The sequence below is a fragment of the Pogoniulus pusillus genome, chromosome 7 (genome assembly GCF_015220805.1).
Source record: "Pogoniulus pusillus isolate bPogPus1 chromosome 7, bPogPus1.pri, whole genome shotgun sequence".
In the NCBI taxonomy this organism is placed as follows: Eukaryota; Metazoa; Chordata; class Aves; order Piciformes; family Lybiidae; genus Pogoniulus; species Pogoniulus pusillus.
Window position 1 is genome coordinate 27,781,619 of NC_087270.1, and position 21,878 is coordinate 27,803,496.

Genomic DNA, 21,878 nt, shown 5'->3' on the forward strand with positions numbered 1-21,878 from the left:
CTCAAGGATTCATCCAACCCAGTCCTGAACACCTCCAGGTGTCACATTCTGCACTTCTGTGCTCCACAACCTGCCTGGGCAACTTGTACCAGTGTCTCCCCACCCTCACTGGCAAAGAACTTCTTCCTAATGTCCAGTTCCAATCTCCCCTCTGCCACTTTAAACCCATTCTTTCTGCTCCTCCTGTCATGATAAGACCTTGTCAGTAGTCCCTCCCCAGCCCTCCTGTAGCCCCCTTCAGATACTGAGTCCAGATCACTGAGTCCAACCACCTTGCAAAGTCAGGATCACTCAAAGTGAATCACACATCCAGGACTGCATCCAGGTGGGTCTTGGAGAGTCTCCAGAGAAGAAGACTCCACAACCTCTGTGGTCAGCCTGCTCCAGGGCTCCAGCACCCTCTTTAAGTTCAAGTGAAACCTCTTGGGTTGCAGTTTGTGCCCCTTAGCCCTTGTCCTGCCACTAGGCACCACTGAGAAGAGCCCAGCCCTATTCTCTTGACTTCCACCCTTCATATATTGATTAGGGTTGCTCAGATCCCCTCACGGACTGCTCCAGGCTCAGCAGCCACAAAGATGCTCCCCAATCCCTTCAGCATCTTTGTAGCTTCCATTGGACCTCCTTCCCCACCTCAAGTAGTTCCTTCTCCCCAGGGGAGCCCAGAACTGGACACAATAGTCCAGAAGAGACTCCACCAGGGCAGAGGGAAAGAAACTCTCCCTTGCCCTGCTCCTTGTGCACCCCAGGACACCGTTGGCTTCCCTGGCCACAAGAGCACATTGCTGGCTCGTGGGGAACTTGTTCACCAGCACTCCCAAGTCCTTCTTCCCTCACCTGTCCTGCTGCAGGGGCTTCTTCCCCCCCAGGTATAGGATCCTGCCTTTGCCCTGCTTGAGCTTCCTGAGGTTCCTTCTCTGATATTTCTTTGGGGATGGTGGGTTTTTTTCTCTCTGTTCAAACCTTTGAAGGAAGAATTTCAGTCCCAGGTCTTTGTAGCTGCAGGTTTCTGCCCCCTTAGTTATTTCAATCTCTGTTTCATACCTATGATTCTATGATTCTATGATTTGGAAGCTTTTCCCAGGCTCTTCTGTGTGTCTGAGGGTTACAAACTCTGTTGCTGTTTCTTCACCTGCCAAGGTAGGAGCAGCTTTTGTGCTGTACTGCTCTGACCCCTTCCAGGGTGCTGTGGGTGTTGGCTTGTCTGGATTCAGAAATCCAAGGATGAACATGATCCAGGAGAAGAAGGAATCCCAGAATAGTGGGGTTGGAAGGGAGCTCTGGAGCTCATTCAGTCCAACTCCCACCCTGCTCCAGCAGGGCACCCACAGAAGCTTGCCCAGGAGCACAATGCCAAGGGTGAGGAGGTGTTGGAACCTCTGCACAGGCACCCCCAGGGATCATCCACTCCAAGCCCCCTGCCAGAGCAGGGACACCCAGGGCAGGGCACACAGGAACACATCCAGGTGGGGTTGGAAAGGTTCCAGAGAAGGAGACCACGACCTCTCTGGGTAGCCTGCTGCAGGCATCCATCACCCTTGCACCAAACAACCTCCTCCTCATCTCCAGATGCCACCTCCTGGGTTCCAGTTTGTGCCCCTTGGCCCTTGTACTGTCCTTGGGCACTGCTCAGAAGATGCCAGCCCCATCCTCTTCCTCTCCCCCCCCACCTCAGCCCTTTCAGCTCTTGATGATTATTGTTCAGCTGCCCTCTAGGGCTGCTCAGCCCCAGGGCTCTCAGCCTATGCTTCTCACAGAGCTGCTCCAGGCCCCTCAGCCTCCTCCCCAGCACTTCCCAGGGTCTCTGCAGCTGTGGAGCCCAGATCTGAACCCCAGCAGTGCAGCCGTTGTGGGGAAAAGCAGGAGGAGCAGTGCCAGGCAGAGCACTGCTCTGGGATGGGCCTGAAGCTGCAGCCTCCACTTTGCACTCTGGTTTCACCTTAAACTCTTCAAGCCGTGGGGCTGGCTGAGGAGGAAGTTTTGGTGCCAGCCTCTCCTCCGCCAGCTAACGAGCTCCCCCTCTTGAATCTCTCCACACACTGACACCCAGCAGGGCAAGGGGAGAGAAGTTTTCAGATCCAGTCCAGCGCCTTCAGAGCATTTTGCTAAAGTTTTGGAGGTCTTTTTTTAAATGGTTGTGGATTAAAAAAAAAATTAATAGATTTCTTATTTGTTTTCCTTTTCCCATCTCCAACCCCAGCATCTGGGGAAGGTCTTAGAAGCAAAGATCACTTTCTGTTCTTCTGTGCTCCACAACCTCCCTGGGCAACCTGTGCCAGTCTCTCACCACCCTCACTGCAAACAACTTCTTCCTAACATCCACTTTCAATCTCCCCTCTCACACTTCAAACCCATTCCTCCTCTTCCTCTCATCACAAGACCTTCTCAATAGTCCCTCCCCAGCCCTCCTGCAGCCCCCTTCACATCCTGCAAGGACACTCCAAGGTCTCCTGGAAGCCTTCTCTTCTGCAGCCTGCACAGCCCCAACTCTCTCAGCCTGTCCTCACAGCACAGCTGCTGCAGCCCTCTCAGCATCTTGGTGGCCTCCTCTGCACTGGCTCCAACACTTCCATCTCCTTCTTGTGCTGGGGGCTCCAGAGCTGCACCCAGGATTAGGAAATACTTTTTTTTCTCATCAAAGGTTATCAGGCACTGGCACAGGCTGCCCAGGGAGGTGGTGGAGTCTCCATCCCTCGAGGTGTTTAGAAGATGTGTGGACATAGTGCTGAGGGCTATGGTGTATTGATGGTGGCATGGCAGCAGTGGTGGCATTGTGATATCTGCATGAGTGGTTGGACTGGGTGGTCTCAGAGGTCTCTTCTAACCTCAGCAGTTCTGTGATTCTATGATCAAGTCCAACCACCAACACAAGACTCCCAAGCCCACTAAGCCACCTCCCAGACTTCATAGAATCATAGAATCAGTCAGGATTGGAAGGGACCACAAGAAGCAGCCAGTTCCAACCCCCCTGCCATGCCCAGGGACACCCTACCCTAGAGCAGGCTGCCCACAGCCTCAGCCAGCCTGGCCTTAAACACCTCCAGGGCCTTAAACACCTTCAACCACCTCCCGGGGCAACCCATTCCAGCCTCTCACCACTCTCCTGCTCAACAACTTCCTCCTCACCTCCGGGCTGACTCTCCCCACCTCCAGCTCTGCTCCATTTCCCCCAGTCCTGTCACTCCCTGAGAGCCTAAAAAGTCCCTCCCCAGCTTTCTTGTAGCCCACTTCAGATACCACAAGAAGGTCACCTGGGAGCCTCCTCTTCTCCAGACTGCACAGCCCCAACTCTTTCAGTCTGTGCTCACAGCAGAGCTGCTGCAGCACTCTGAGCATCCTCGTGGCCCTTCTCTGGACACACTCCAGCATCTCCACATCCCTCTTGTCCCAGGGGCTCCAGAACTGGATGCAGTACTCCAGGTGGGGTCTCAGCAGAGTGCAGTAGAGGAGGAGAATCACCTCCCTGGCCCTGCTGGCCACACTTCTCCTGCTGCAGCCCAGGCTCTGCTTGGCTTTCTGGGCTGCACTGCTGGCTCCTGTTGAGCTTCTCCTCCAGCAGCACCCCCAAGTCCCTCTCCTCAGGGCTGCTCTCCAGCCACTCACTGCCCAGCCTGGATTGGTGCTTGGCATTGCCTCTACCCAGCTGCAGGACCTTGCACTTGGTCTTGTTGAACCTCCTGAGCTTGGCTTGTGCCCACCTCTGCAGCCTGTGCAGGTCCCTCTGGATGGATCCCTGCCCTCCAGCCTGCCTGCTGCACCACACAGTTTGGTGTGGGCAGCAAACTTGCTGAGGCTGCACTCAGTGCCACTGTCCATGGCACCCACAAAGATGTTGAACAAGCCTGGTGCCAGGATTGATCCCTGAGGAACTCTGCTTGTCACTGGCCTGCACTTGGCCATGGAGCCATTGACAGCCACCTCTTGTGTGCAGCCATCAAGCCAGTTCTTTATCCATCAGTGCTCCACCCACCAAACCCATGTGTCACCAGCTTGGGGACCAGGATGTGGTGTTGGACTGTAGCAAAGGCCTTGCTCAGGTCCAGGTAAATGACACCAGCTGCTCTCCCCTCATCTATTCATGTTGTGACCTGTTCACAGAAGGCCACCAGATTTGTCAGGCAGGATTTGCCCTTGGTTAAGCTGTGCTGATTGTAGCCAATCACCTCTTCACTATTCTCCTGTCTCAGTAGTGCCTCCAGGAGGATCTGCTCCAGGATCTTACTGGGCACAGAGATGAGAATGATCTTGTCCTTATCTTGCTGGTGCTGCTGACCTTTAAAGAATGTGGGGAAGGTTTTTTGTGCCTCTTGCAGAAGGGTCTATGGGTTGTAGAGGTAATCAAAGTGCCAGCACCCAGTGGAGACAGGCAGAAAAAGCTCCCCCAGCTGGCTGAAGGGCACTGGGGAGGGATGGTGGAGGACAAGGCTGGCTGGGGGGGACATGATGGTTCAGCTCCACCCTGCAGCAGCTCCTACTCAGGCACTCCAGCAAACAACCAGGGCAGGGAGGGAAGCTCCCATCTGTGCAGGAGCACAAACATCAGCTGTGCCTCCTGGGGCGTTCCTGCCTGACAATGAGCCCAGCTGACACAGGGAGGTGGCAGCTGTGCCACTGCACTGCTTTGCTCTGCTAGCAACGGGGTTGTGAGCACTGGAGGTAAGCACAGGGCCCAGCCCCTGCCTTTGTCTAGAGCAGCTGTTAGGGACAGAGAGAGGTTTGCTTCCTGCTGCCTGTGTCTGCAGCTGAGAACTGGGACTCTTCTCTGTACTTTCCCAGCGTGGGGGCGCTTGGAAGGGACCTCTGGAGGTCACCCAGTCCAGTCCACCTCCTAAGCTGGGTCACCAAGAGCAGCTTGCCCACAGTCACAATGGCCAGGTGGGGCTTGGAAGAACCCCAGAGAAGGAGAGTCCACAACCTCTCTGAGCAAGCCTGCTCCAGGGCTCCAGCACCCTCACAGGAAAAAGCTTTGTCCTGAAGTTCAGGTGACATCTCCTGGGTTCCATTGTCCCCTGCTCTGGCACTGGGCACCACTGAGAAGTCCTCATCACCTCCAGCCTTTAGACACCCATCAGCACTGATCACATCCTCTCTCAGGCTGCTCTTGCCCAGCCTTGTCCTCATGACCTCCAACCTTTAGACACCCATCAGCACTGATCAGATCCCCTCTCAGGCTACTCTTGCCCCCAGGCCAAGCAGCCTCAGGTCTTTCAGCCTCTGCTTGTAAGAGAGAAGCTCCAGACCCTCATTACCTCCCTTGGTGCAACTTCAGGGCTTTTCTCTCATCCTGTCACTTGTTACTAGGGAGAAGAGGTCAATGCCCACCTGGCTGCAGCCTCCTCGCAGGGAGCTGCAGAGAGCAATGAGCTCTGTCTAGTTCATTGGATAGGGCTGGGAGATAGGTTGGAGGTCTCTTCCCACCTGCTTGATTCTGTGATTCTGTGATTCTATGAGTCTATGGTGCTGGGTGCTAGTTTGGACTGGATGAACTTGGAGGTCTCTTCCAGCCTGCTTGATTCTATGAGTCTATCCTGCTGGGTGCTAGGTTGGGCTGGATGAGCTTGGAGGTCTCTTCCAATCTGCTTGATTATGTGATTCTAGCCAAATGAGGCCTTGAGCAGCCAAATCTAGCTGAGAGGTGTCCCTACCCATGGCACAGAGGTTGCAGCAGATGATCTCTAAGGTCCCTTCCAACCTAAGAATTCCAGGATTTCAGGATCTATGATTCTATGCTGCCCTCTTGAGAAACTGCAGCAGTAGGGGCAGAAAGGACACATCTGCCTGTAGCAGCCTTCTTCAATGCTCATCAGCTTGCAGGCTGGGGGTCCTCCAGGCAAGAAGCAAAGTGCCTGCTTTGGAGGTGATGCAGAGAAGGTCATCTCCATGAAACCAGCTCGAGCGGGCTCAGTAATAGGGAGCCACTCGCAGAGCCTAATGACCATCTGGATTCCAGCTGCAGTAGCCAGATTGTCTGTCGTGTCCACCAAGTGAGTTGTCTTACCCTGGGAAAAAAACAACAAACCTGTCATCTGTCTGTCTTGCCCTGTAGCCATGAGCTTTCCTCCAACCTGCCCACATGGGCTGACTGGTGGCAAGGTCATCCCGTTCTCTGGAACGGGCACCCACGGCCCAGCAGCTGCCCGCGTTTGGAGGGGGGAACAGAGCAGGATGGCAAGGAGCTGGCAGGCAGGCAGGCAGGCAGAGAGCAGAAGCAGAAGTCTTTTCTCTGCTTCTTGCTGCTGCTGCTGCTTAAAGGAAACAATTTATTCAGGTTAGTGATTTGATTTATTTAGCAGCTGCCTAAAAAAAACCCCAACCCCAAACCAGCAATAAACCCAACCAAAATCCTTTCCCCAGCTCTGTTTGTTAAATAGAGGGTGTTGGGGTTAGGCTGTTTGTCTTCTCACCTCCCACACTGTGAAGCTCCTTTTCTTTTGTTTAGCAAAGCTTTGCAAGGCTGAAAAAAAAACATACAAAACCCCCTTGTTAAAAAAATGTGGCATTTAATTAGCACCTTTTTTTTCCTTTCTTTTTTTCCCCCTCTCTTTTTCCTTCCCCTTTTTTTTCTTTTCTTTTTTTTTTCCTTTCTTTTTTTCCCTCTCTTTTCCCCCCCTTCTTTTTTTCCTTTTTTTTCCTTTCATTTTTCCCTTTCTTTTTTCCTTTCTTTTCCCCTCTTTTCTTCCCCCCATCTTTTTTCCCCTTTCTTTTGTTTCCCTTTTTTTTTCTCTTTCTTTGGTTTCCTCTTTCTTTCGTTTCCCTTTCTTTGGTTTCCTCTTTCTTTCGTTTCCCTTTCTTTTTTTCTCTTTCTTTTTTTCTTTGTTTTTCCCCCTTTCTTTTCCCCCCTTCTTTTTTCCCTTTCTTTGTATACCTTTCTGTTTTCCCTCTCTTTTCCCCCCTTCCTTTTTCTTTATTTTCCCCTTTCTTTTTCCCTTTATTTCCCTTCCCTTTCTTTTTTCCTTTTTTTCTCTTTCTTTTTCCCCCTTTTTCTTCTTTCTTTCCCCCCTTTTTTTCTTTTTCCCTTCTTTCCCCCCTTTCTTCTTTTCTTTCTTTTTCCCTTCTGTTTTTCTGGTTCTTTTTTCTTTCTTTTTATTCCTTTTATTTTTTATTCTTTTTTCTTCCTTTCCTTTCTTTGTTTCTCCTTTTTTCCCTTTCTTCCCCCTCCTTTTTTTTTTTTCCTTTTCTTTTTTCCTTTCTTTTTTCCTTTTATTTTTCCCCTTTTTTCTCCCCATTCTCTTTTACCCTTTCTTTTTCCCCATTTCTTTTTCCCTTTCTTTTTTCTTTCTTTTTTCCTTTTCTTTGTTCCCCCTTTCTTTTCCCTTGCTTTGCTCCCCTTTATCTTTTTCCCTTTCTTTTTCCCCCTTTCTTTTTTTCTCTTTCTTTTTTCCCTTTCTTTTTTCTTTCTTTTCCCTCCTTTTTTTTTTTTCTCCCATTCTTTCCCCTCACCTATTTTTTTCATTTTCTTTTTTCCCCTCCCTTTTAATTTCTTTTTTTTTTCCCCTTTCTTCTCTCCTCCCCCCCATCCCTTTACCACAAGGATCAGCCAGTTCTACCCCGTCCTGCCATGCCCAGGGACACCTCACACTAGGTCAGGCTGTCCACAGCCTCAGCCAGCCTGGCCTTAAACACCTCCAGCCATGAGGCTTCCATCACCTCCCTGGGCAACCCCTTCCAGGCTCTCACCACCCTCTTGCTCAACAGCTTCCTTTTCACATCCAGGCTGAATCTCCCCATTTCTAGCTTGGTTCCATTCCCCCCAGGCCTATCCCTACCTGACAGCCTAAAAAGTCCCCCTCCCAGCTCTCTTGTAGGCCCTTTCAATGGTGCCCTGTGACAGGACAAGGGCCAATGGGCACAAAGTGGAACCCAGGAGGTTTCACTTGAACTTAAGGAGAAAATTCTTTGGTGTGAGGGTGCTGGAATCCCAGAGCAGGCTGCCCAGAGAGGTTGTGGAGTCTCTTTCTCTGGAGACCTCTGAGCCCCACCTGGATGTGTTCCTCTGGGAGTTGCCCTGGGTGATTCTGCCTTGGCAGGGGGGCTTGGACTCAGTGGTCTCCAGAGGTTCCTTCCAAGATTCCAATTCATTTCAGAGCTCCCTTGTATCCCTGTGAGCACACAGAGAATTAAATCCTGGAAGGAGCTGGTGCTGGAGTTCACTTCAGAATCCAGAGAAAGGAATCCTTCTGGAAAAGGTTTCATCCTGGCATCTACAGGTAGACATCCTGGGGATTCATTTGTGATTGCCTTGGCTAAGTGTTTTTGCTAATTAATTTTGCTAATGAGGTGATAAACAAACGAAGGGAGCCCTCTCCTTTTCCACACTAGCTCAGATTTCATTAGTAAGGAGCTTGGCTGTGGTAGCTGCAGGTAAATCCCAGACGCTGCTTGTGAAGCAGTTGTGGTGCTCTGACAGCAGCCTCAGCCCAGAGCCTACCTTCTCTGGAGCCTTTCAAGGTCTGTCTGGATGTGTTCCTCTGTGATCTGTGCTAGATTGTGTAGTCTTGCTCTGGCAGGGGAGTTGGACTCGATGATCTCCTTGGGTCCCTTCCAACCACTAATATCCTGTGAGCCTGTGATCATTGTCAGGATGAGTGTGCAGAGAGCTGCAGTGTGGGCAGGGAAGGGCATCCTGTGTCTGGTGTACTGGGTTCAGTTCTGTGTCCAGAGCAGCATGGCCAGCAGGGCAAGGGAGGGAATTCTGCCCCTTGGCTCTGCTCTCCTCACACCCCACCTGCAGTCCTGGGTCCAGTTCTGGAGCCCCCAGCACAAGCAGGACATGGAAGTGTTGGAGCCAGTCCAGAGGACCAGAGGAGGCCACCAAGATGCTGAGAGGGCTGCAGGAGCTCTGCTCTGAGGACAGGCTGAGAGAGTTGGGGCTGTGCAGGCTGCAGAAGAGAAGGCTTCCAGGAGACCTTGGAGTGGACCTTCACCAGGATGTGAAGGGGGCTGCAGGAGGGCTGGGGAGGGACTATTGACAAGGACTTGTCATGAGAGGAGGAGGAGGAATGGGTTTGAAGTGTGAGAGGGGAGATCGAAAGTGGCCGATAGGAAGAAGTTGTTTTCAGTGAGGGTGGTGAGAGACTGGCAGAGGTTGCCCAGGGAGGTGTTGGGGACAAGGTTGGATGAGTCCTTGAGCAACCTGTTCTAGTGGGAGGTGTCCCTGCCTATGGCAGGGTGTTGGAACTGACTGAGCTTTAAGGTCCCTTCCAACCATAACCATTCTATGATTCTGTGAACTTCCCGAGGTTCACCTTTGCCCAGCTCTCCAGCCTGGCCAGATCTCACTGGCTGGCAGCACAGCCTGAGGGGTGTCAGCCACCCCCTCCCCCCAGTTCATATCATCAGTAAACTTCATAGAATCATAGAATGGTTTGGGTTGGAAGGGACCTTAAAGCTCATCCAGTTCCAACCTCCTACCATAGGGAGAGACACGTCCCACTTGCTGAGGGTCCTCTCAGTCCTCTCATCCAGGTCATTGATGAAGGTGTTGAACAAAACCCAGTAATGAAACAATGGAAGGCAAAAGGAAAAGGGAAGAAGTGTCTGGTACTTTTTTCTTCATGAGGCTTCTGCCTGCTGAGGCCAGCTGGAATCTTGTGTCCAGTTCTGGGCCCCTCAGTTCCAGAAGGAACAAAGGGAACTGCTTGGGAGAGCCCAGCCCAGAGCCCCCAAGCTGCTGCAGGCAGTGAACATCTCCTGTGAAGCCAGTCTGAGGGAGCTGGGGCTGGGAGCTGGCAGCAGAGGAGCCTGAGGGCTGCCCTCAGTGCTGTGCTAAAGATGTGCAGGGCAGTGTCAGGAGGACACAGCCAGACTCTGCTCAGGGGTGGCCAAGGGCAGCACAAGGGGCACTGTGTGCCAGCTGGAGCAGAGGAGGTGCCAGGGGAACAGGAGGAGAAAGTTTATCAGAGTGAGGTTGCTGAGGCCTGGAGCAGGCTGCCCAGAGAGGTTGTGGAGTTTCCTTCTCTGGAGGCTTTCCAGCCCCAGCTGGATGTGTTATTTTGTGTGACCTGTTCTAGGTGGCTGTGGAGTCTCCTTCTCTGGAGTCTTTCCAACCCCAGCTGGATGACCTGTCCTGAGTGCCCCTGCTCTGGCAGGGTGGTTGGAGTGGACGATGCTCAAAGGTCCCTTCCCAACCCCTCCCATTCTGTGATTCTATGATCCATGAACTGCTGCTGTAGCCTGTAGGCAGCTGTCTGTAGCTGCAGACAAGTGCATCTGCTTAGATACTCACCCAATCTGTGCAGACAGAGCTTTTGTCTTCATTACACGTGAGAAAGAACCACAAAGAGTGCTTAGAAAACCATCTTCTGAACCCTATTTCATCTGGCATCATCAGGGAAGGTGTTTTTCCTGGCAGATCAGAAGCAGTCTGTAGCAATTCCGTTTGGAGTAAATGAGCTTTTAATTAGGTGAAGGCTAATTTCTTAGCATTTGAGGCTCTTTGAACCTCTCAGGTTGCTCTTCACATGAGAAATATATATGTGTGTATATATAAAGAGCAAAGAAAGTCTGATCCTTGAGAAACTTTCTATCAGGGAAAAACTTCAGAGGAGAGAGAACTCAAAGCACACAGCATTGCACAGGGCAGGATGCAAAAGTGAAGCAGATTTCCTTTTACACTTGAAGAACTCCACCAAGCCACCAGCTGGCACATTCCAGAGAGTGAGACTAAAGTAGTCTCTGCTGCAAGTACAGGCAGATCAGTGGGCAAGGACATGAAGGCTCAAGACCCAGCCTAAAATCCATCCCATGCTGTGGCAGGCATCACAAATCAACATCAGCTTCCTTTTGAGGCTGATATATTCCTTGTCCTGGTTCTTAGCTGCTTTCCTGTGATGCTTGATTTCAGTAAAGCTTTTGGCACTGTCTCCCACAGCATCATAGAATCACAGAATCAGCCACGTTGGAAGAGACCTCCAAGCTCACCCAGCCCTATCCAATCAGGCTTTGCTTGAACACTTCCACCACTTCCACCCCTACTCCACACCTTTGTAGCCTCCATGAGACTCTATCCAGCAGTTCCCTGTCCTTAAACTGCAGAGCCCAGAACTTGACACAATACTCCAGACGTGGCCTCACCAGGGTGAAGTAGAGGAGAGGAAAACCTCCTTTCACCTTCCAGCCACACTTTCCTTGATGTACTGCAGGACACCATTGACCTTCTTGGCCAGAAAGGTACATTGCTGGCTCATGGGGAACTTGTTGTCCCCAGCACTTCCAGATCCTTTTCTGCAGAGCTGCTTCCCAGCAGGTCACTGCTCCCCTGTACCAGTGCAGGCTTAGAATCATAGAATCATAGAATCAAGCAGGTTGGAAGAGACCTCCAAGCTCAGCCAGCCCAACCTAGCACCCAGCCCTAGCCAAGCAACCAGACCATGGCACTAAGTGCCTCATCCAGGCTTGGCTTCAACACCTCCAGGCATGGGCACTCCACCACCTCCCTGGGCAGCCCATTCCAATGCCAATCACTCTCACTGCCAACAACTTCCTCCTAACATCCAGCCTGAACCTGCCCTGGCACAGCTTGAGGCTGCGTCCCCTCGTTCTGTTGCTGGGTGCCTGGGAGCAGAGCCCAACCCCACCTGGCTACAACCTCCCTTCAGGTAGCTGCAGACAGCAATGAGCTCTGCCCTCAGCCTCCTCTGCTTCACACCAGACATCGCCCCCCAGCTCCCTCAGCTGCTTCTCCCCAGTCCTGTTCTCCAGACCCTTCCCCATCTTCTTTAGACCTGTTCTTGCCCCTCTATATCCTTCCTAGAAGTGAGGACCCAAACCTGACCCCAGCACTCAAGCTGTGGCCTCCCCAGTGCTGAGCACAGGGGTACAATCCGTGCCCTGCTCCTGCTGCCCACACCAGTGCTGATCCAGGCCAGGCTGCTGGTACCCTTCTAGCCCACCTGGGCACCTCCTGGTTCAAAGAGGGAGTCAAAGCAGGCTGCAGCACTTGGTGAAGTGCATAACCCCTTCCAGATGCTGCTGCAGCCTCCTCGCACTCTTGCTTCTCTCCATGCATCTGCTGCAGTGCACAGAGTCCTTATTTTTACTTCTCTCAAGCCACTCATATCCTTCATTCATTTCAGCCCCTGGAGTAATTAACTTAATCAAGCCCAGCTCCATCTTTTCAAGTGAAGGCAGGACCTGTAGGAATTGATGTGACTCTCTTGTCAATGAGGGAGTCACAGGAAGCTGATTTGCATCATGGCAATGCTGCCTTATTGTTTCACTGAGCTCCATTTGCTCTTCCTCCTGCTCTTTTTTCCCCTCTCAGTTTTTCTCCTTCATTCCCTTCATGGCTTCACATTTTTCTTGCTGCTGCCTTCCTTTAAATTCCAATCATCCTCAGCTTTCTGATTTACTAAGCTCTTCCTAAGAAGAAGTGGTCAGCTGGAGTCCCATGGGGTTGGAGCAAATGAAAGCTGGAAGTGATTAGTGCTGCTCTGAACCTTACCAGCTGCTCTGGGAGCTCCTAGAATCACAGCCTGGGAGGGGTTGGAAGGAACCTCTGCAGATCTTGAGTCCAACCCATAAGAGCTGATGACAAAGGAAGGGCAACTGACATCATCTACCTGGCCCTGAGCAACCTGTGCCATTGTCTCACCACCCTCACCACAAACAACTTCTTCCTAACATCCACTTTCAATCTCCCCTCTGACACTTCAAACCCATTCCTCCTCCTCCTCTGATGACAATAGTCCCTCCCCAGCCTTCCTGTAGGTTCCTTTCAGGTCCTGCAAGGCCACTCCAAGGTCTCCTGGAAGCCTTCTCTTCTCCAGGCTGCACAGCCCCAACTCTCTCAGCCTGTCCTCACAGCACAGCTGCTGCAGCCCTCTCAGCATCTTGGTGGCCTCCTCTGCACTGGCTCCAACACTTCCATGTCCTGCTTGTGCTGGGGGCTGCAGAGCTGCAGCCAGGAGTGCAGGTGGGGTCTGAGGAGGGCAACCCCTTTCAGGCTTTCACCACCCTCATGCTGAACAACTTCTTCCTCACATCCAGGCTGAATCTCCCCATTTCTAGCTTGGTTCTATTCTCCCCAGTCCTATCCCTACCTGACAGCCTAAAAACTCCCTCCCCAGCTTTTTGTATCCCCCTTAAGATAATGCAACATCACAATAAGGCCACAATAAGGTCACCTGGGAGCCTTCTCCTCTCCAGACTGCACAGCCTCAGCTCCCTCAGTGTCTCCTCATAGCAGGGTGCAGCTGGTTCTTAGCCTTTGCTGTGCCTGTGAACGCTGCTCACATGCAGCACAGCAGCCGCGATGGGGGAGGAGTGGCAGGATGCTGCTTGGCGTGGGTGCAGCACAGCTCCAGCAGGAGCCTGAGGTTGTGGTGAGCAGAGTTCATGCCAGCTCTTTGCTTGAAGGTGCAGTGGCACCTTCTGCCTCTGCTGCTTGGCAGGAGGAAGCTTTCCTGATGCTTGAAATGGTGACTAAATGCTCAGGCCCAGCCAAGCTCACAAGGCAAAGCAAAAAACAAGACTATCTGAGCTGAGGGTCTGCTGAAGCTCTCACAGCTCTCAGCCAAAAGAGATTTTAGATGATTTGCTGATGTATGATCCTGGACTCAGCACTGATGAGGGCAAACTTTGAGTCCTGGGCTCAGTTTTGGGGCCCTCACTGCAAGAAAGTCATTGAAGCAGCTCTAGGATTCTATGGTGTAATGCTATGCATTTATGATTCTACGATTCCATGACTCTCTGATGCTATGATTCCATGATTCTATGATTCCTAATTCTGTTATTCCCTGATTCTATGGACCTGTGAAGTTCAAATTCTATGATTCCATGTTTCCATGATTCTATGATACCATGACTCTATGGACCTCTGGAGTTCTGATTCTGTGATTCCATGATTCTATGATTCCATGATTCTATGGACCTGTGAATTTCTGATTCCATGATTCTGTGATTCTATGGGCCTCTGGATTTCTAATTCTATGATTCTATGATTCCATGATTCTATGGACCTGTGAATTTCTAATTCTAAGATTTTTTGATCCCATGATTCTATGAATTTATGATTCTATGATTCAATTATTCTAGGGACCTGTGATTTTCTCATTCCATGATTCCAGGATTCTATGACTCCATGATTCTGTGGACCTGTGAATTTCTCATTCCATGATTCCATGATTCTATGATTCAGTGATTCTATGGACCTGTGAAATTATCACTCCATGAATCTATGATTCCATGATTCCACAGACCTGTGAATTTCTGATTCTATGAATGTATGATTCTGTGATTCTATGAATTTATGTTTCTATGATTCCATGATTCTATGGACATTTGGATTTCTAAATTTATGATTCTGTGATTCCATGGTTTTATGATTCCATGACTCAGTAAGACACTGGCTTGATCAAAGTGGTTTGGCTGCTCTAAGTCCAGTAGAAGACTCCCTTGAAAGATTATTGCAAGGCTTTACCATTATCAAGCTTGAAAGAAATTAACCTGCTTGAGAACAAAACTTCCTGTTCAATATCTTTATTGATGATCTGGAGCAGGGGATTGAGTCCAGCATCAGTGAGGTTGCAGATGGCACCAAGCTAGGAGCAGGTGTGAAGCTGTTGGAGGGCATGAGAGCCCTGCAGAGGGACCTGGCCAGGCTGCATGGGTGGGCAGAGGCCAATGGGATGAGACTGAACAAGGCCAAGTGCAGGGTTCTACACTTTGGCCACAACAACCCCAAGCAGCACTCCAGGCTGGGGCAAGATTGGCTGAGAGCAGGCAGGCAGAGAGGGAGCTGGGGGTGCTGGGAGAGAGGAGCTGAAGCTGAGGCAGCAGTGTGCCCAGGTGGGCAGCAGAGCCAATGGCATCCTGGGCTGGCTCAGGAGCAGTGTGGGCAGCAGGACCAGGGAGGTTCTTGTGCCCCTGTGCTCAGCACTGCTCAGGCCACCCCTGGAGTGCTGTGTCCAGTTGTGGGCTCCTCCATTCAAGAGAGCTGTTGAGGTGCTGGAAGGTGTCCAGAGCAGGGCAGCAAGGCTGGGGAGGGGCCTGGAGCACAGCCCTGTGAGGAGAGGCTGAGGGAGCTGGGGGTGTTTGGCCTGCAGAAGAGGAGGTTCAGGGCAGACCTCATTGCTGTCTACAGCTACCTGCAGGGAGGTTGTAGCCAGGTGGGGTTGGACTCTGCTGCCAGGCAGCCAGCAACAGAACGAGGGGACACAGCCTCAAGCTGTGCCAGGGCAGGTTCAGGCTGGGTGTTAGGAGGAAGTTCCTGGCAGAGAGAGTGATTGGCATTGGAATGGGCTGCCCAGGGAGGTGGTGGAGCACAGAGAGTGAGGGTGAGGAGACACTGACACAGGTTGCCCAGGGAGGTGTTCATGGCCAGGCTGGATGAGTCCTTGAGCAACCTTGGGTTGGTGGGAGATGCCCCTGCCCATGGCTGAGGGATTTGGAGCTGGATGATCTGTAAGGTCCCTTCCAACCCAACCCATTCTGTGACTCTCTGATGGGAGGAGGCTTTGGGGTAATCTTTTTGCTGCGACTTTTGCCATTTTCCAACCTTGCAGCAATGAGTTCCATCCCCCTCCCCCCAAAGCCATTTGTGATGAGCTGCACACCTCTGCCAGCAGGCTTTGCCCTTTCATTCTCCTGCCTTTTGGACAAAGCTGCTGCCTCTGGAAGCCTACCTCTTGAATGACAAAGTCGACTCCTGCTCAGCAGCCTTTAGGTGTGTGTCACCGCTCACCCAGCCTGCTCCATCCCAGTTTTATCATCCCCAAACTCCTGAAAAGCAGCTCAGCTCGAGAGAGGAGTGTGGCTTTAATCAGTTAATTGTGTGGTTAAACTCTTCTTAATCACTCGATTTGCTTTTCATGGTAATGAGGTGGGTATTTCCAAAGGAGCCTTCTTGTCCTCCGCTGAAGAACTAATTGCGTGGTCGCTAAATGCTTAAGACCTCAACATACCCTGGAAATCCAATCTGCATCTGAAATCAAGTCCCACCCCCACTCCCCAGTCAACCCAGTTCTCATTCTGCAGACCCTGACTCACCTCTGGGTACATGTCAAGTCGTTGTTTCTGCACCACAGAATCATAGAAATGTTTAGGTTGGAAGGGACCTTAAAGCTCAGCCAGTTCCAAGCCTATGGCAGGGGCACCTCCCACTAAACCAGATTGCTCAGGGTCTCATCCAAACTGGTCCTGAACACATCCAGGGAGGTTGTGGAGCAGAGAAGCACAGAATGTGATCAAAGATCAAAGATCTGTGCTTCTGTGCTTCACAACCTCCCTGGGCAACCTGTGCCAGTCTCTCACCACCCTCAATGCAAACAACTTCTTCCTAACATCCACTTTCAATCTCCCCTCTCACACTTCAAACCCATTCCTCCGCCTCCTCTCATCACAAGACCTTCTCAGTAGTCCCTCCCCAGCCCTCCTGCAGCCCCCTTCACATCCTGCAAGGACACTCCAAGGGCTCCTGGAAGCCTTCTCTTCTGCAGTCTGCACAGCCCCAACTCTCTCAGCCTGTCCTCACGGCAGAACTCCTGCAGCCCTCTCAGCATCTTGGTGGCCTCCTCTGGACTGGCTCCAACACTTCCATGTCCTGCTTGTGCTGGGGGCTGCAGAGCTGCAGCCAGGAGTGCAGGTGGGGTGTGAGGAGAGCAGAGCCAAGGGGCAAAATCCCCTCCCTTGCTCTGCTGCCCACACTGCTCTTGGTCCAGGATTCCAAATTCAAGATGCCCTTCCCTTCAAACCCATTCCTCCTTGTCCTGTCATTACAAGACCTTGTCAATAGTATCTCCACCAGCCCTCCTGGAGTCCCCTTCAGATACTGGAAGTATCTGAAATGACTTCACATTCTGTGCTTCTGTGCTCCACAACCTCCCTGGAGGTGTTCAGGACCAGGTTGGATGAGTACCTTGAGCAATCTGTTCTAGTGGGAGGTGTCCCTGCCTATGGCAGGGGATTTGGACTGAATGATCCTTGAGGTCCCTTCCAACCTAACCCATTCTATGATTCTATTTCATCTCCTTCTATCACCTGATCCTAGGGAGAACAAATGTGGAGCTTAGGGCTATGGTTTAAGGTGGATCCTGTAGAGTAGGGTTATAGGTTGGACCTGGTGATCCTGAGGTTGGCTGAGGCACCCTCAATGTTTCTGTGATTCTGACTGCAAACAGAGCAGGACACAACCAAAGAAAGATGTTGCCCAGGGCCAGAATTTGAGAAAGAGAGGGGAGAAGCTGAGGTTCCAGCTCAATACAAGGGAGAACTTCTTTACTGTGAGGCTGACAGAGCACAGGGCATTCTCTAGCATGAGTTAATTCTTCGAGGAGGTGTTGCAAATTGTGGCTTAAATGTTTGTTCTGCAAAGTGGGGGGGATGGAGTTGAAGCCAGCTGGGGGCTGGTCACTGGAGAGGTTCTGCAGGGCTCAGCAGTGGGAGCAGCTCTCTTTAGTGCCTCATTCTGGTCGCTGGAGAGGTTCTGCAGGGCTTAGCACTGGGAGCAGCTCTCTTTAGTGCCTCTATTGATGACAATAGGACAAGGAGCAATGGATGGAAGCTGCAGCACAGGAGGTTCCACTTCAACACAGTATCACAGTATCACAGTATCACCAAGGTTGGAAGAGACCTCACAGATCATCAAGTCCAACCCTTTACCACAGTGCCCCAAGGCTAGACCATGGCACCAAGTGCCACATCCAACCCTGCCTTGCTGTAAGGGTCCCAGAGTAGTGGAACAGGCTGCCCAGAGAGGTTGTGGAGTCTCCTTGTCTGGAGCCTTTCCAGCCCAGTCTGGATGTGTTCCTGTGTGCCCTGAGCTAGGTTGTATGGTCCTGCTCTGGCAGGGGGGGTTGGACTTGAGGATCTCCTTGGGTCCCTTTCAACCCCTGACATCCTCTGAGCCTGTCCCTTCCAACCCTGTGTGCCTGTGAGAGATGAACATAAGGAAAGAAGAGCTGACATGGCACATGTGAGGGAGTTGGAAACCCTCTGGATCCAAAGTCAAATTGTACATTAAGAAGAGGGAAAAACAATCCCTTGGGAGAGTTCTGTCTGCATTTGTGCCATGCTGCCCAGACCTTCTGTTGCTATGGCTGTGCACCACCTGTCTGCTCTCCAGAGCTGTTTAGCTTTGTCAGTACTGTCCGGGATTATTGTGATGCTTATCTCAGCAGGAGAGATTGAATTACCTCTCTGGCTGTGTGTGCTGAGAGCCTGAGCTCAAGGGAGGTCATTCTGCTCCTGTGCTCAGCACTGCTCAGGCCACCCCTTGAGTGCTGTGTCCAGTTCTGGGCTCCTCCATTCAAGAGAGCTGTTGAGGTGCTGGAAGGTGTGGAGAGCAGGGCAGCAAGGCTGGGGAGGGGCCTGGAGCACAGCCCTGTGAGGAGAGGCTGAGGGAGCTGGGGGTGTGCAGCCTGCAGAAGAGGAAGCTCAAGGCAGACCTCATTGCTGTCTACAGCTCCCTGCAGGGAGGCTGTAGCCAGGTGGGGTTGGGCTCTGCTGCCAAGCACCCAGCAACAGAAGAAGGGGACACAGCCTCAAGCTGTGCCAGGGCAGGTTCAGGCTGGATGTTAGGAGGAAGTTCCTGGCAGAGAGAGTGATTGGCATTGGAATGGGCTGCCCAGGGAGGTGGTGGAGTGCCCATGCCTGGAGGTGTTGAAGCCAAGCCTGGCTGGGGCACTTAGTGCCATGGTCTGGTTGCTTGGCATGGGCTGGGTGCTAGGTTGGGCTGGATGAGCTTGGAGGTCTCCTCTTCCAACTTGCTTGATTCTGTGATTCCCTGTTGAACCATCTCTTCCCTGTGGTTTGCTAGCAAGGAACTGCCTTTAGGTCATAATCCCAGAGGGTGATTGTTTTATAAGAAGCCAGATGTGTTGCTCAGAAGCTTGGAAGGGTAATGAGAGGCAGGAAAGCTGTTACCATGCAGAAGGACCACGGTCTGAAGGTGAAGCCAGGTCTCCTTTCAGCTGCACTGAGTAATTCCTTGCCTCAGTGAAGACAACACCTGCAGGATGCTTGACTTAGAATCATAGAATGATCTGGGTTGGAAGGGACCTTTAGAGGTCACAGAATCATAGAATGGTTTAGGTTGGAAGGGAGCTCAAAGCTCAGCCAGTTCCAACCCCCCTGCCATAGGCAGGGACACCTCTCACTAGAACAGGTTGCTCAAGGCCTCATCCAACCTGGTCCTGAAACACCTCCAGGGAGGCTCTGGAGCACAGAATCTTTGATCACATTCAGTGCTTCTGTGCTCCACAACCTCCCTGGGCAACCTTAATGATTCTATGAGTGACTTAATTTGGTTTGATGGTTGGACTTGATGTCCCTGGAGGTGTTTTCCAACCTCTTGATTCTATGAGGGACTTAACCTGGGTCGATGGTTGGACTTGATGTTCCTGGAGGTGTTTTCCAACCTCTTGATTCTATGAGGGACTTAAGCTGGGTTGGTGGTTGGACTTGATGGTCCTGCAGGCGTTTCCCAACCTTACTGATCCTTTGATTCTATCAGAAGCTTAACCTGGGTTAATGATTGGATTTGATAATCTTAAAGGCCTTTTCCAAACTCATGATTCCATGAGGGACTTAACCTGGGTTGATGGCTGGACTTGGTGTTCCTAGAGGTGTTTTCTAACCTCTTGATTCTGTGAGGGACTTAACCTGGGTTGATGGTTGGGCTTGATGATCTTAGAGGCCTTTTCCAATGCTAATGATTCCTTGAGAGATTTAAACTGGGTTGGTGGTTGGACTTGATTGTCCTAGAGGTGTTTTCCAACCCTAATGATTCTAGGAGACTTAACCTGGGTTAATGATTGGACTTGATGATCCTAGAGGTGTTTTCCAACCTCTTGATTCTATGAGAGACTTAACCTGGGTCGATGGTTGGACTTGATGTTCCTGGAGGTGTTTTCCAACCTCTTGATTCTATGAGGGACTTAAGCTGGGTTGGTGGTTGGACTTGATGGTCCTGCAGGTGTTTTCCAACCTCTTGATTCTATGAGGGACTTAAGCTGGGTTGGTGGTTGGACTTGATGGTCCTGCAGGTGTTTTCCAACCTTACTGATGCTTTGATTCTATCAAAGAGGCTTAACCTGGGTTAATGATTGGACTTGATGATCTTAAAGGCCTTTTCCAAACTCATGATTCCATGAGGGACTTAACCTGGGTTGATGGTTGGACTTGGTATTCCTAGAGGTGTTTTCTAACCTCTTGATTCTATGAGGGACTTAACCTGGGTTGATGGTTGGACTTGATGGTCCCAGAGGTGTTTTTCAACCTCTTGATTCTATGAGGGACTTAACCTGGGTTGATGGTTGGGCTTGATGATCTTAGAGGCCTTTTCTAATGCTAATGATTCCTTGAGAGACTTAAGCTGGATTGATGGTTTGACTTAATGGTCCTAGAGGTGTTTTCCAACCTCTTGATCCTATGAGAGACTTAACCTAGGTCGATGGATGGACATGATGGTCCTAGAGGTGTTTTCCAACCTTCATGATTGTGTGACAACAGCACACACTCCAGCCACCTACTAAAGCAGCTGCTCTGCTCCTCACATTTCTCTGCTGCTCCTGCTCAGCTGGGCTTTGTGTGCCATCCAGCAAGCAGCCTGCTGCTGAAAGCCAGAACAAAAGGCAAAGCATTGTCACATCTGAACTGCCAGAATTAGGCCGTCACGTCCCAAAGTGGTAATTCTTTCTGACAGCCTCAGCTGTACCCATCATGACATGCAGCAAATTAGCCAGGCCAAGAACAAATACAGACACAGACACAGACACAAAAAGAGAGAAGAAACAGGTGTGGAACCAACTTCCTGCCTCCCAGCATAAATACATCCTACACTGAAGGGCAGTGCACCTGCACCATTGTCTGCAGTGGGATATGGGGGGGAGAAGCTTTTAAGTGCAAATGCACTTTGTGACTTGATAAAGACAAGAGTCTGCTCTATAATTTGAGTGGAAATGGGCATTTGCTTCCAGCACTGCCTACCATGAGTTAACTCTTTGAGGAGGTGTTGCAAATAGTGCCTTAAATGGCTGCTCTGCAGAGTTGGGGGGATAGAGTTGAAGCCAGTTGAGTGAGGGTTGGTCACTGGTGAGGTTCTGCAAGGATCAGCACTGGGACCAGCTCTCTTCAGTGTCTCATGGTCACTGGTGAGATTCTGCAGGGCTCAGCACTGTGAGCAGCTCTCTTCAGTGTCTGCTTCTGATCACTGGTGAGGTTCTGCAGGGCTCAGCAGTGGGAGCAGCTCTCTTCAGTGTCTGCTTCTGATCACTGGTGAGGTTCTGCAGGGCTCAGCAGTGGGAGCAGCTCTCTTCAGTGTCTCCTGGTCACTGGTGAGGTTCTGCAGGGCTCAGCACTGTGAGCAGCTCTCTTCAGTGTCTGCTTCTGATCACTGGTGAGGTTCTGCAGGGCTCAGCAGTGGGAGCAGCTCTCTTCAGTGTCTCCTTCTAGTCACTGGAGAGGTTCTGCAGGGCTCAGCAGTGGGAGCAGCTCTCTGTAGTGCCTCATTCTGGTCACTGGTGAGGTTCTGCAGGGCTCAGCAGTGGGAGCAGCTCTCTTTAGTGCCTCTATTGATGACAATAGGACAAGGAGCAATGGATGGAAGCTGCAGCACAGGAGGTTCCACTTCAACACAAGGAGGGACTTCTATGCTGTAAGGGTCCCAGAGTAGTGGAACAGGCTGCCCAGAGAAGTTGTGGAGTCTCCTTGTCTGGAGTCTTTCCAGCCCAGTCTGGATGTGTTCCTGTGTGCCCTGAGCTAGATTGTATGGTCCTGCTCAGGCTGGGGGGGTTTGACTCAATGAGTTCTTTGGGTCCCTTCTAGCTCCTAACATCTTGTAAGCCTGTGATCCTGATGTGGATGAGGGGACTGAGGCACCCTCAGCTAATTTGCAGATGGTTCTAAGCTGGGCACAGCCCATGGTAGGGGGTTTGGAACTAGGT